A 6,000-nucleotide genomic window follows, 5' to 3' on the forward strand; every position below is an offset into this window, starting at 1 on the left:
AACATAATAAAGACCATATATGACAAGCCCACAGCTAACGTTGAACTCAATAATAAAAAGCTAAAACCTTGTCCTGTAAGACCAGGAACAACACAAGGATGCCCACTCTTGACAGTTTGGAAGCCCTAACTAGAGTGATTAGGCAAATAAAAAAAAAAAAGTCAATAAAATTCATCCAAAGTGAAAAGAAAAGAGTAAAACTCTCACTATTTGTGGATGACAGACTTTTATATAGAAAATTGCAAAGACACCACCAAAAAACTTTTACGAATAATGAAAGAATTCCGTAAAGTTGCAGGGTACAAAATTAAAATGCACAAAGCAGTTCTGGTTTTATACACTAACAACAAATTATCAGAAAGACTAATTAAGAAAACCATTCCATTTATAATTACATAAAAAAGAACAAAATACCTAGGAATAACTTTAACAAAGGAGGCGAAAGACCTGTACACTGAAAACTATAGGACATTGATGAAAGAAACGGAAGAAGACACAAATAAATGAAAGACGTTCTGTAGTTATGGATTACAAGAACTAATTTTGCTAAAATTTACATATTACCCAAAGTGATCTATAGAATCAATCTGATTGCCTTCAAAATTCCAAAGGCATTTTTCAGAGAAATAGAACAACTGATCCTAAATTGTGTATGAACTCCCCAAAAGCATCAAATATTCAAAGTGTTTCTTGAGAAAAAAGAACAAAGTTAGAGACATTACACGCCCTGATTTCAAACTATATTACAAAATTATAGTAATCAAAACAGTATGGTATTGGCATCAAAACAGGCATATAAATCAATGGAATGGAATTGAAAGCCCAGATATAAACCCATGCATATATGGTCAATTCATTTACCACAAAGAGGTAAGAAAATACAATGGGGAAAGGACAATCTCTTCAATAAATGTTTTTGGGGAAACTGGACAGCCACATGCAAGAGAATTAAATTTGACCACAGTCTTACACCCTACACACAAGTTAATTTAAAATGGGTTAAAGACATAAATGTAAGACCTAAAGCCATAAAACTCCTAGAAGAAAACAAGTGCTAAACTCCTTGACACTGGTGTTGGTAATAATTGTGTGTGTGTGTGTGTGTGTGTGTGTGTGTGTGTGTCTGTGTGTGTGTGTGATCTGACTCCAGAAGCAAAAGGAACAAAACAAAGATAAATAAGTGACACTCCATCAAACTAAAATTTTCTGTGCAGCAAAGGAAACCATCCATAGAATGAAAAGACAACATACTGAATGGGGAAAGATACAAATCACATTTCTGATAAGGGGCTACTATTCAAAATGTGTAATGAATTCATACAAGTCAATAGCAAAAATACAAACAATCCAATTTTTTAAAAGAGCAGAGGATCTGAATAGACATTTTCCAAAGATACAGAGATGACCAATAGGCACATGAAAAGAGGCTCAGCATCACTAATCATCAGGGAAATAAAAATCAAAACCTCAATGACATATCACCTGACACCTGCTAGAATGGCTATCACCAAAATGATAAGAAATAATAATCGTTGGAAAGGATATGGAGAAAAGGGAACCCTCACTCAGTGCTTGAGGGAATGCAAAGTGGTGCAGCCACTATGAAAAACAGTATAGAGGTCCCTCAAAAAAAAAAAAAAAAAATAGATCTAGCATGTTATCCAGCAATTTTATTTCTGGGTATTATTCTAAGAAAGCAAAAACACTAATTTGAAAAGATATACAACCCCTGTGTTCATTGCAGCATTATTTACTGTAACCAAGACGTGGAAGAACCTAAGTGTCCATCAATAGAGTATTGAATAGAGGAGATGTGGTACACGGGTACCGCGGATTATTGCTCAGCCATAAAAAGAGAATAATATCTTGTAATTTGCAACGACATGGATGGACTTTGAGAATATTATGTGAAGTAAGTCAGATAAAGAAAGACAGCTACCATATGATTTCATGATATATTGAATCAAAAATTTTAAAAAAAGCAACAACAAAAAAAACAAATTCATAAATACAGAGAAAAAATTAGTGGTTGCCAGAGGGGAGAGCAGTTGAGTGGAGAAGGAAATGGGTGAAGGGGGTCAAGAGGTACAAACGCACAGTTGTAAAACAAATAAGTCATAGGGATGTAATATACAGCATGGTGACTATCTATACTCGATATCGTATTGCATGTTTGAAAGTTGCTAAGAGAGTAAACCTTAAACGTTGTCAACATAAGATAAAATAATTTTGTAAACTTTTATGGTAACAGATGGTGACTAGACTTGCTGTGGTGGTCATTTTGCAGGTATACAAATATTGAATCATTATCCTGCATACCTGAAATAATATGTTATATTCCAGTTATGCCTCAATTAAAAAACATCTTCAGGCACAGAGAAAGAGTGTTCACATGTCTGTAACTATCCACGGAGCTCCCCACTGGCAGAGTGATGTGATCATTTAGAAGTTCACTTACTGAGTGTGTTTAAGCCAGAACAGCTCACTCAGCAGGTCCAGTCTTACACAGAACGGGCACAGCCTGATATCCATCAGCAGGGTCTCTGTCTCACTCTGTAACCGCAGCCCTCTGTCACTCTACAGTTAAAGATGCTATCAAATAAAGGCCATATGCATGTTTAAATATTTAAGATGCTACTTTGCTGGCATAATTCCCCTTATTCTATTACAAATACTTATATTTTATAAAAATCAGAACAACATTGTAAAAGCAACTATTGTTTTATCTTTGAAGTGATAAAATAATAGCGAAACTTTCTTAGATTGCTAGTTAAAATATTATATAGTGTCTAGGGTCAGTGTGGTTGATTTTAAGATGTCATCATATTAGTATATTTATACTTACTTATCCAAAGAGAATGCTGTTTCTATTTAAGGTAAGTACTAAGCATGTGATAATGGTGATGTAATAGTAAGCATATAATAATATAAATATATATATATATATAAATATATATATATATATATATATATATATACCCAAAGAAAATATAGATTTGTAACAGTAGTATGTACAAATTTAAAATTAATTATTTAATATAAGTAAAATATACTTTCATAAAATTACACATTTTAGGGATATAACATTGTTGACTGTAAGTATTCAGTTATTTGACTAAATGTAAGGATAAAATAAGTAGCTATCAGTAAAAATCAAATGAAGGCATGCAAGTTAGCAAACTCAGAATGATACATGGCAAAATAATTATGTATACATAATTATGTTAATGTATTTGCCATATTTTGGATTGAATTTCCATATATGAGTATTTTAACATAGGTTTTAATCAACAGTGTTGTCTTTTATGGGGCCTAGATCACACCAGTTTATATATTTTTTTATTCCTTGAAATACCCTAGCTACCAAGAAGTTTATCACATAGATTCCACAAAATATTCTAGTTGCTTTTTCAAAAACCACCTAGTTAATGTTATATATTTATAAAATTGTCTATATTTGTTAGTCTTTCCAGTATATTAATAGGCTCAATAAGCTCTAATAGTATAAGAAGCAGGATGTGTATAGAAATTTGTAAACATGAATTCTCCATCATATTCTGCTAAAACAGGAACTCCTGTTGTAAATGGGAATACAAGTTGTTCACATTTTTAGGGAAAATAGACTTTGTCTCTACTTAGCAATTACACTGCTAGAAATTAAGCCACTGATATATCCGGAAAGGCACACAGGCATACATGTAATAAGATTTCATTGTTTGTATTTGTATTGGAGTGAGGTGTGATCTTTAATCAACAAACGTTAATTAACAGAAGACAGTTTTTAAATTGTGTTACATTCATTCAACACATTACTCTGGAAATGTTGAAAATAATGAGGTAGTATAGACAAATTTGGGGCAGTCATAGGAAGTATATTATAAAAATAATATAAATAGGTAAAATATTTTTCTGGAAGGAATAGCAAAAATGTGATCATATATGTGGGAAGAAATAATAGTAAGAAAAAGCTGTGGGGTGACTTTAATCTTCATTTTGTATTTTAATGGATTGGTTGACTATTCTTACCTTTCACATGCATGAAAACTATGACTTTTTAATCTCCAGAGTGATTATCGGGACTAATAGTTTTTAAAATGTTCTTGCTTGTATGGAGGAGAAAGCTAAGTCGGGAGAGAACAAGGTCACGTGTAGATGGGAAGTAACATTTAGAATAGAATGCAAAGAACTGGCCACCCTTCATGTGGGACATTTCTCAGGAAATTGCTTGTGGTGTGAAATTTTAATGTAGTGCCTGAACTCCAGACAAAGAGCTGGTTTATAATAAAAAAGTAATAGATTACCTCAGCTCACACTGTTTCTCTCCTGTGATATAATGCTGTGTGTGTGCAGTCCTGCACCTCAGCCCACCTGCATTGCCCTTTGGGATGCTGGAGAGCATGGGGAAAAAGCACATATGAGAAATTATTGCTACTCTTCTGCCATGAGTAGTAAAATTATTTATCTTGGAATTTATCTTAGATCCAGGTGTGTTTTGTCTTATGTCGGCATCCATAAATAATAACTGATTTGCTTCTTAGTTTGTAATTGAAGTAAATCCTAGACTTTTCAAAGTTCTGTGTAATGATGGATAGTATTTGTTATCAAAAATAATTGAGAACTAAATGCTGGAAGTTTGGACACATGGTTATAGCTAATTCAGCTTTATTTAATGAAGTATATATTTATTTATTTAATATTTGTTTAACAAATAATATATTTATTGAAACAAAAAATAGTTTTTACTAATCTAAAATTGGAATGGGAGAACTTTAACAGCATGTTAGACATACCTTTAGAAATTACTGAAAGCAGTAGAAATACATTGTACAAAAATTCAATTTCACATTATTATGTTAATATGCATCACCAGTTGCAACAATAGCCTCAATTTCTTCTTTAAATGTTAAAAAGTAATTAATCAGGAAAGCAAACATCTGAATTCAGAATTCTCTAAGGCTTCTGCCAATGGTGAAATACATGAATTGAAATGATAATCGACACTTTGTGTGAAAATGGTTACATTTATTTTTCTAATCTCTAAAATTATGTTTCTAAAAGATAGTGACTTTTTCAATCTTCATAATCATTTTCCCTAAGCAGCAGTACTAAAAGGTTAAGCAAGGGAATTCTTTCTTATATGTAAATATATATCAATAGATGAGAATATAGCAGATTAAAATTTCCAAGCTTCTAGAGATGAATCAGAAATTCTGTAAGAGGCAAACTAAGTTTTAACCTAATTTTTTTTTTTTTTTTTAATAAAATCAATGTGTGCTTTGGAGTAGCATCTGTATTCCATTGATTGTTGAATGCTGTCATCCCCCAGGTCAATCAAACTTGAAACCTACTGACCATCCTGACTCATGCTTCTTAATCATCCTGAACAGCTACTTAATCAAAAGTCCTACTTCTTCTACCTCCTCAACATCGATCAATCTTATTTCTTACATTCCCAGTATCGCTGTGGTGCTGCTGGTGCTCATCTTCCCTCGAAAAAGGGAGGAAATAACAAAATAACCTCCTCTAGTCCAGCCTTCTTCAAAATCCCTACACGTGACTTTTCTCGGGGTAATACAATATAAACTTACAAATGCAGTAAAAAAGGCTTCCTAAGTAGAAATCATTATAATTCAATGGAAAAAATGGTTTGTGCATTTCAAAAATAGTATTGAAAATTTAAATGTAACATAGAAAGATCTTCTAATAAGTTGCACTACACTGTTAGTGAATTTCCAATGAGATACCTATATATCTATAGGAAATTTTGGAAATTATTTAATATTCAATTATATTACATATAATTGACTATGTATAATTATATATACACACACACATTATATTTAATATATATAATATTATATATAACAATGTTAAAACTAATGATAATATAAAATATTAATATGAAATATTAATAACGTTCAATTACTTAACAAACAAGCGAGTACTTAATTATTTTATAAATGAACTGCAAGTGATGCTAAGAGGGCATTATCTCCAACA

The sequence above is a fragment of the Rhinolophus sinicus genome, linkage group LG07, assembly GCF_036562045.2.
Source record: "Rhinolophus sinicus isolate RSC01 linkage group LG07, ASM3656204v1, whole genome shotgun sequence".
NCBI classification, from domain to species: domain Eukaryota; kingdom Metazoa; phylum Chordata; class Mammalia; order Chiroptera; family Rhinolophidae; genus Rhinolophus; species Rhinolophus sinicus.